The sequence below is a fragment of the Schistosoma haematobium genome, chromosome 2 (assembly GCF_000699445.3).
Source record: "Schistosoma haematobium chromosome 2, whole genome shotgun sequence".
NCBI classification, from domain to species: domain Eukaryota; kingdom Metazoa; phylum Platyhelminthes; class Trematoda; order Strigeidida; family Schistosomatidae; genus Schistosoma; species Schistosoma haematobium.
Window position 1 is genome coordinate 43,933,967 of NC_067197.1, and position 10,108 is coordinate 43,944,074.

The following is a 10,108-nucleotide window of genomic DNA, read 5'->3' on the forward strand; positions in this document are numbered from 1 at the left end:
TCCTTTAAAGTTTTAAATTGACTAGATGAATTTATTATTATCCATGTACCAAATTGAGGAAGATTCTATGTAAAAGACTATAGAATGTAGATGTACATTTTAAATGAATCATAAAAATTCTTTATAGAATAGTTTTCTGAATAAAGTTAATGTCTATATGCGTCTATTATGAAACACAATTATATAGTTATTCAAAAATTCAAAGTTACTAGTGAAAAATTGCTATGGATATCCGTTTATTGTTAAAAACTGATAAATGTATGTTACCTAGTCATATGTACTCTTAACTTGAAAAAAAACACATTCGAATAATTTTATATGTTTATTACCAGATTAAGGTTTGTGGAAATGGTAGTAATGTTAATAGTTGAAATCATGAATTGATGTAAACAGAATCGTGGATGCGTACTGTTGGAGATTCCCATACTAGGACGAAACAACTGTCCAGTGCTACCAGGTTTTCTATGGTGGTCAATCGACTCATAAATTCAACTATTAATCATCTTAAGTGCATATTTAGTCAAATTTTATCATTCTGTCCCAATTTAAAGAAAATATTGACAAAATAAAGTCATTCATTTCTCAACTCCAAAAGTATGGGTAGTTATGTAGTGATATTGTTATACAATTCTCGGATGACAAAAAATACAGTATAGCTGTAGAAATATATCCCGACGAGAATTATGAATGGTAACTCTTAAGATCTATTTATGGACCGATACGTTAAATATATTTTTATTGTATAATTGTTAAGTAACTAAACTATACATATTCATGTTCGTCTTATTATAAGCTTTATTTTGACTCGTAGATTATTATTATACGATTTACCGTTCTTGAGCTATGCCCTGTCTATTAATTACAGAATCCTACATTCACATCCACTTTTGGTTAAATCTTGTACAAATGTTGTTTTCTATTTTATGGTACGATGTAGTCTGTTTGGTTTGTATGTAAACCTAGTATGATTGAAATATGTTTCATATCACGAAGGCTAAGATTGATGTCCTAGACTCAATAGGCAGGGTTAGTCAGGAAGCAGGACCGATAAAGACTCTCGACTTCTCGTACAGGTTCTTTGTGTCATTCGTTCGGTCGATAATTCACTGTTCTCTAAATTGATCATATCATTACGTAATATATTAGTAGGGTACAATGTCACAAGTTATAACAAATATAATGATGTTATACTTTTTATTTCAACTGAGTTAGTTCATAAAGAGCACATTAATAAAACTATAAAAAAGAAATATGTAGATGAAATGAACTGACATAGTAGTGAATGATACAAATTTGGAAAAAACAGTGATCAAAGATAAAATCGAATAACAATAAGGAACGTAAATTACTTGAAATCGATTTTAATAATCTTCATGTAGATATCTGAGCTGAAATAGTTTTGAATATGGATACAACATTGAAGTTATTTGATCATGATTATTTGTTTTACAAATGCATTAGATGTTTTGTGAAGAAAAATCAAAAGTAGATCCAGTTAGACCTACAAAAATCTACAGAACAATTAAAGCTATTCATAGTAGCAAGACATTATGAGTTGTCCGGAAATACGTTTTTTTGAAAGATTTACAAAGACATATAGATTAACAGTTATTAAAGTAGACTTTTTAACACTAGTCAGTAATTCCAAAATGCAAAACCTAATAATTTTATTTGATTAACCATTAGAATGACCATAACATGTACATTCTATTTACATGATAATCTATTTATACATAACTACGAAACTATTGTTACCACTTCAGTGAAATTCCGGAAAATAATATCAAACCGTTAGACAACAGAAGAGTTGAAACGTTACACTAAACTAACGTCGTTTTTCGCATGTTGTCGAGCTATTAAAACCACAAACATTCTTACATTTTCAAAAAATACCAGTGTAGACCGGGTTTTATTCATCTACAATGAAAGCTCTTAACGTGATATTTAACTATCACCACTAACATGTGCGTCAAAAACAGGCATTTATTTTTACTGCTGAAAAACTACGTATAAAAGTCCACGTTTCAAATCCATAAACACATCAAACGTACACAACTGCAGGTATATTGACGCCATAGTAGTTAATCCCAAAGCTATGGAAAGTATTAAATGATAAAATGCCTCATCAGCTATATACTGAAAAACATACAGTATAGATTCATAAAAACTAGTGATCCATACCATGTCATCCTAAATTTTTAAATGAAGCTCCACCTAACAAAGTCCATGATACCTAGTTGCATTGCTATATAATAGAATATCAAAAGCTCTCAGCATGTTTAAGTTGGTTAGATACTACAAGATCAGAGGTACCTTGTAGCACAAATAAATTCACTATTTAGTTACCGCCACTAACAGTTAAAATAAACTTTTTCCTACAGAACTATTGTGTCGTTGTATATAGTGTCATAAAAGAGTGTTTTGAAAGCTTGACTTCTCATCACGTATATCATCCATACGATACACTAAAAATTTACTTTCTTCCACAATTTTCTAAAAAATGGTAACACAGACTATCATGCCGCCATCCATCGGTGGTATCATAGGAGTACTAAATGTTAAGGCACTTATTTCTGAGACTACAGGTAAAACCTTATTTTATACTAATAATTTATACTTTTACAACAAAAAACGTTTATTATATTATACTTGATTAATCACAAACTCTAGCCTACTTACATATTAGTTCATTATTATACTAATCTGTACAAAACTGTAGATTATGTAGAAACTTTCCACTACAAATTAAGTGACGATAAAAATGTGAATGGGTATCCTGGACTTACTAAGTCCATTACTTAGTTATTTAGTCTTGTTTTTTTGCTATAGATCACAATATGAGTGTTACAAGCAGACCAGAATTGTCAAACATTAAATTGATGATTTTTATTCTCGTAATATTCAGGTTGCAGTTTTCTGGTCAAAAACGTACTGGATACCCGAAATCGGTTTTTGCCTTGATCTTATTTAAAAACTTAATGGATTTCTGTGAATAACCCGTTGAAAAACTTATTACGTTATAGAATATGATTTAGTAATTTCGTTGAAAGTCATCACTTTCACTAGTACTTAAATAAACTCGAGTCTTTTTAAAAAAACTGAATGCATTGTATATCTGTCAAGTCATCGCACCTTAAAACAGTAACAATGACCGTCATTTGTTATTGAATGTGATAATTATGTAAGGATCCTAACTGAACTGCCTAGCGATTAGACTGTTTAATGTGCCTTCTATCGACAAAATGTAGTATCTGTCACTCTAAGTTGTATAAATTTTTAGTTGTGCCACCTGACTAGTGCGATTGGTTCAATTCATAATGCAATCATTTTTCCGATTATTAACAGTCCTATCTTTAAGAGATATACGAATATCATGTTGCGTATTTTGTTTACTGATACTGTACCTTTAAATTATGCTTCTTTGAACTCTTTTTTGCTTTTTTATTTTGTGATTTACACCACAAACAAATTGATCACATGTTCAGACAAAATAGTTGATGGACCACATCATCTCAGATGATGCAATCATTTTAGTGTTAGCTCTCCTTTTGTAAAACTCCATTCAAGCTTTTAAAGACGTTTGAGCTGTTATCGATTTCAGAATACACTCATATGTGGTTAGCACATGAAGTAACAAAAATGAACCGTTAAACAGTATTTCGGAAAAAAGCGCGCCGTTGAAGGAGAACATTGAAAATAAATACCAGGTTAATGGATTCGTATCATAAAAACCGTGTGATGCACACATAATCGTTTACTAAAAGTCAAGATAAGTGTAATGACGATATAAAACAATATTTTTCCTAATTATGTTTGTAAACCGCATTAGATTTACCATATACTAAAATAATTCACCTCGTTATTTAGTGTGAATACGTAAGTGTGGTAAGTAAGTCCTTGTTTATCTAGGTTAAGAATATGAAGTATACACCTCAACAATTTTCGGTGCAACCCAAGAATATTTTATTGCAGAACGCGCACAGGTTTTAAATAGTGCTCATTAATAAACAAAAAATAGGACTAAAAACGGTAGTACTTAATAATCACTAGTCCTTCGGTTTTGAAATAACTATGGTACATCTTAACAAACCATCGTTATCTTCTGTTTACTTACAGGCTGAAACTTTTAAATGTCGTGAATTTTTTTTAAATTAGACTCTTGTCAGTTGCAGAGAAACCTGAGATTTATCAATGAAAAAAGTTTTACTTTTAAGAGCGATCGAAGTACCCACATAATCGTATTGTACTGATCCCTACGAAATTGTGTAAAAAAGCGAACAAAATACATTACTAATATTCAGACTTCAGTGGTTCTACCATTGAATATTGAAGAGTATTTCAATTTCTTCACTTCATTACTATCTTTGTACACAGTGTTTCATCACTCAAATAAAAAGCTAATTATTTCAGGATCTTAAGTATCATAATTATCTACTCTTTTAGTTTTGCAAATTGCAAATCAATGTTAAGCAACTAAGTTTAATGAGACAGTCATTGTTGACCGAAGTGTCTTTTGATGTGCTTCTTACTTTTAGCACCTAAAGTTATGACCGCGATTATTTAATACAATTTGTTCATTTTGTTTTACAGATAAATCTATTTGTTTTCAAGGAGCAATTATGAGTCTGACTTTATCCAGTTTAATTAAAACTATATGGCTAATTATTTACCTTTATATCAAGCGTTTACGTGCTAAAATATTGTAGCCATTTATGAGTGCCTGTTCGGGTATTTTTGAGTGATTTCATTTTTAAAAGTGGTCAAAACTTGATAAATTCTGTTATGCATTAGCAGACAAGCACCCATTTTATATCCTGTAAACGTTCAACTATTTTTCCATCAGTACTAGACAAACTGTCACGCATAGTGTTAACATTTAGCCACTCTGTCCAAGTAAATTTCCGAAAAAGGCATCCAGATGTATGTTACAAAATAAAAAGTAAGGAGTACAAAGGGATTCTTAAATTGTGCACATTGTAATAAACAGATAACATTAATATCTCAAAGACTGATCATTGGTATTTGTTCATCGAGACTTAACAAAAAAACAATGTTGATCAATTTCAAGTAACTTTAAAAAAGTGAAAAAAGTTATATTTCGTCAAAAACTGACATAATACATCTCGGTTGAAAATCTGGTGCTCAAACAGCATGGATTAGAACTAACCGTACTACTGAATATCTTAACGCTTTGGTAAAAACATTATTTGTCTATAGTCACCAGCACAGTTTAATTGAGATCAAGATTTAACAAAACTGCTTGAGAAACATCCAGACATCGGATTGTGATAAAGTTTTGAATGAAATAGATGAAGTCTGAGGATCCGAGAAGCCGCACATATGCTACCATGCTCCTTCGAACAACTCACTGTCTCCACGTTTAAACTTCATGAGCATAAGAATCTGAATTAACACCAGTACATAATTACAAGATATAAATTTTGTTTTCAATCAAATTCTGAAAGACTCAGTTTCCCAAATGATTCCTTCCGAGATCCCTTTCCGAGGTTTTTGTCTCTGAGTGCTAAATCCAGATGTTTACCTCAAACAATCCAGATTAACCATCGTCACATCCAATTTACAGTAACAGAAAGCATATTTACAGAAACAAACAACCCTGTTGTGCACAACACAGAAACTGGCCTCATATCTTGCAAAAAACACTTTCTATCCTATAGGTACCTATAGGTACAAATAAATGGATCCTAGAACATACCAAACATACCGAAAACTATAAATATATACTGAACGTGAGTGTTTGTTCAATATAAACGTCTTTTCATGTTGTGAAACACAATTAATGGCAAACTGATTCTCGTTCTCGTTAACGTGCAAAACTGATTAACCTACGTCTTATTAGAAACGCTTCTATGCATATATTTTGAAGAAAAAGATGGCATATTGACAACTTACTCGAAACGAATTGTGAAAAATTGAGAAAACCCCTATTATTCACAGTAAATTAGCAAAAATGTGATGGATTAACTGGGTTGCAATAAACGCGAAAACGTATTACAAAATTGAAAGCCACCTAATTATTGTCCAATATATTGGTTAAAACAGTTGCTTCTGAAAGATAATAGAAACGTTATTAGTTTTAAGTATATTGAGAAATTTTGTTTATAAAAAACAAAACTGAAAACCTTGGCGAGCTGACAGGAAAACATTTTGATATATAAGTGTTGCATATTATCAGTATACAATTAGTGACCAGAGATTTTCATGCAAATTTAAGTGGAATAAATGTTTGTTTAAAGTATTTATACAAATCGTACATTCAGTTGCTTATTTCACCGTGAGTTTAGCAGCAACACGCAACACTTTAAAAGCTCTGTCATACGGTTCACTCAGACAAAACTTCGCAGCATACATTTATGCTTCAAGTATCAGGATTGACTTTATATGCGTTACACACCTCATTTAGCTGTTGAATTCTTTCGCCTGCCTTTTCAGTTCAATTTTGTGCTGTGAACATTTTGAGTACAATCTTCATTCATCGCATTTTCTTTATGTGATTTACTTTGACTGTTGGTTTATCGATGATTTCCACACAAGAAATACTTCTTCACATGACGCGAAAATCTGATTGCATATGATGACTTTTCGGCAACCTATCCAATGACATGCAAACCTTTGTCGATGAAAAAGCAGGGTCGTTAGTGAATAACACTGAATATTGCATGATCGATTACACATGTAAATAGAATATAGATACGTTTAGGAAACACAATGTAAGTTGCAGTCGAACCGATTCGTGAACACAACTTCCTTATGTTGAAATCTTGAGTAGATGGGATATTAAAAACAAGAGAGAATTTTCGAAAGCTTTGCACTCAGGATAATCAACAGTTTTCAAACACATCGAAATCGACCCAGTTTATCAATCAATCAGAACGTTCATATACAAGTATAGGACCAACAACCAGACCAATGTGAAACACAACTAAAATAAAAAGGCATATGGTGATATGCTAAATATCAATAGTAACTAGTCAGTATTGAGTACAACAAGACAAAATGTGGGTCATACGTGGCCATCTTTAAAAACTCCACTTCCACCTCAATCTTGTATTGAGGATGTTGTTCAGAAGATCAATGCAAGCTCCATGACCTAACTATCCAGCTGTGAGAACGAAACTCTTCGGAAAATAGTGGTGAATGGCTGAGATTTAACCAACAACCTGACACTAAATTAAAAACATCCGTATGTGAGCTTGAAGCTACTACTTATTCAGGTGTCACACATCTACCTTGATTTACTAAATGACGAAATTTTGCATCTGCCTAACTAAGTTAACAGTTTTCACTCACACTATGTCATGTTTAAGCGAACCACCTAACGATGTGCTGAGACACTTTTCCTGTCAGCATAGCCTAACGAGAGTAAAATAGTAAGCCTTATACATATCTTCCGAGTTACTCACTGTTAAGCTCCGTGAACCAATAAAATATAATTATTATCTGGTACCCTTCAAAATATTGTAGGTATGTTTTAAACATTCAGTAACTTAAGATTGACTACCTAAGTATATTTGAATCAACTAATGATATCATCAAAATGTCAAGAGATATATTCGTTGAGGTGAATTAACAATATTATTGAAGGCACTTTGCCATAGTGTACACTGCTGTGTTCTTTATAAAGATTTAATTCTGGGCAGTATGAGCCTATAAATGTGAACGATGAATGCGCTGATAAGCAATAATATTTGGTTTCTCGAACCACCTAGAAACACACAGTAAGTCAGAATCCACTCAGCAATTTGAAATCTGATTCTGTGATACTCTTGTGAGCCTGTAGTCGTCTTTGTAAACCTGTTTGTTTCTATTAAAAGCTAATTACGATTGTGTCTTTACAAAACAGTCTCCAAATAATGAAGACGATATGGAGTATATATGCATACAAACTTAAGAAAATAAAAATTGTGATTACCAGTAACGCTCGAAATATGGTTAGTTATGACATTGAGATTTAATGACTTCAAGTTTCCAACTGAAACAATAGATTCGATACTACCAGATTAACAAACACCCTAGAACAAAAATAATCGTTCTTGAATATGAAATGAATTACTGGAAGATCATAATTACAGGGATTAGCATAAGCAGCAACGAGAAGAATAATAGTTTTACAAACCGACACAATATGTCCCACTATACCACACTTGAAGCATATGGCTTGACCAAATAGAGATGAATTACGTAAATGAAGTATTGAAAAACATTTACCGAACTCGTGCTAGTCTTCGTTTACTGTAGTAAAATTCTTGGTACATTGGAAGTCAGCTTCATGCACTGCATCATAATCAGTACATGCAGTTTCATCATCTTGGATACTTGCCTATGCTCATGTAGTGTCGCGTCGAGTCATGTTTGACTATGATCACCACTACAGGAAGACTACGTGCCAGTTAACCGATAAGATTCCACGTAGGCCAAATATCAGAAGACAGTTGATGGCTGTATTTGTTGGTAACCTTTAAGTTGTTTCGTTGTATATTATTATTTAAAACGTATTCCTAATTTACATAAATATAAAACCTCAGGAAGTGTACAGTCAAAGACTTACTAAGAACAGAACTAAAATTATCACAATATGGCGGTTATAATGAACTTGTATCGGTAAATAAATCCTCAAAACCTGTAGCTCTGCGTGTCTTCGACATATAATGTTGGCCGCATTAGTTTTAATGGACTCATCTGACTGTAGGTGCTCGGTCATGCGTCCGCTCCAGATCACGAGTGGATACTCCGTGCTTCACATCTCCTACAACCTCTAGCCAGCTTATATTGACATCTTCTTGATATATCGATAGCCTCTCAAATATATCTCCGAACCTCATTGTTTTTGACTTTCGATTTTACTGAATTGGCACACTACTGGTTAAAGCGTTGGCAAACATCAAATACTTGTGGTATCTTTGAACTTTTCACCCTTCTCTAAACTTATGTTATTGAGACTGTTTAGTACTCGTCTACCTGGTATTTCAGTATATAATGCTTTTGTCATTTATAAGGTTATAATCCTGGAAATTTCTCATCATTTCTTCATAAAGTGAACTTTTATAATGCTTCCAACTACCCTCTTTCCCATTGCTTTAAAATTTCTTGTTAACAATCCTCTGTCAAGCAATAATTCTTTATTGTATACCGAATTGTAATACATATAAGACATGGAACATTGACTGATAGTTCTGAATCTAGTTATTGATTGGTGCTCTATTTTTATGCTTGTTTTGGGATTATGAAAATGTTTCCGTTACCATATAGACACATCCCTTGTTCTATATGTAGAAAAAGCCGGTTCATTGGTTGTATAAGGTCTCATTCAGATCGTATTACAAAACAGTTGTGGCGCGAGGTCCTAATTTTGAACATACAAACCTCTAAAAATTTAATATAGGATAACGTCTAAGAAAAATAAGGAAGCTAGTAAATATTTGAGCTGTAATGTCTTGACAATATCAACCCTTAACCACCCAAATTGTGTCCACCCTATTTCTTCGACTACTAGTAGTAACTAAAAAAACTAATTTTTTGAAAGATAAATAGTGTACTGCTTCATAGGCACTTTCATTGCACTCCAGAGATTCAGACGAGATCCTAAGGTATCACACTATTGTTTAATAACTTATGAAACTCCCAACCGTCTTGATCAAGGCACCTGTCAAAACGCTATGACATAGTATAAGTACATTTTCACACACTGTTCTGAAGCACCTAAAATAACTGATAACTGTATGACGAGAAACACCAAGTATATTAATCAGTTCTCTCCTTTTGCGTTACATCCGTTATTGTCTTATTTATCAATCCGTTCATTTTACTTATTATCTTAATGTCTTTTTCTCTTATTTTAATTCTCTTAATTATTTTAGTTATAATATCTTTACCCCCGCCATATGGTCATTATTCTTCCAAATTCACTTTTTCAGTCTACAAATCACCGTCTATTTAAACGCAAATACCAGTTTCATCAACTCATCATCTTGTTACAAGATTACTATATACCTGATACCAATCGTGGTCAGTAACTACGCCCGTAGAACTTCCAGAGTTACCGCTGGTCCCAAGCCCGGTAAACGAGAATGGTTGGGCATGGAGTCGA

At 32.6% G+C, this 10,108-nt stretch overlaps 1 protein-coding gene across 1 annotated transcript in view; it reads right to left on the reverse strand.

Annotated features, from left to right (window-relative positions):
* Positions 1 to 6,362, reverse strand: part of MS3_00007044 (uncharacterized protein) — a 48,701-nt gene extending 42,339 nt beyond the window's left edge. Inside the window, exon 1 of the mRNA XM_051215300.1 lies at positions 5,914 to 6,362. The gene's annotated coding sequence lies outside the window, so the exon portion shown is untranslated. The remainder of the gene's footprint in view (positions 1 to 5,913) is intronic.
* Between the last annotated feature and the right edge of the window lie 3,746 nt (positions 6,363 to 10,108).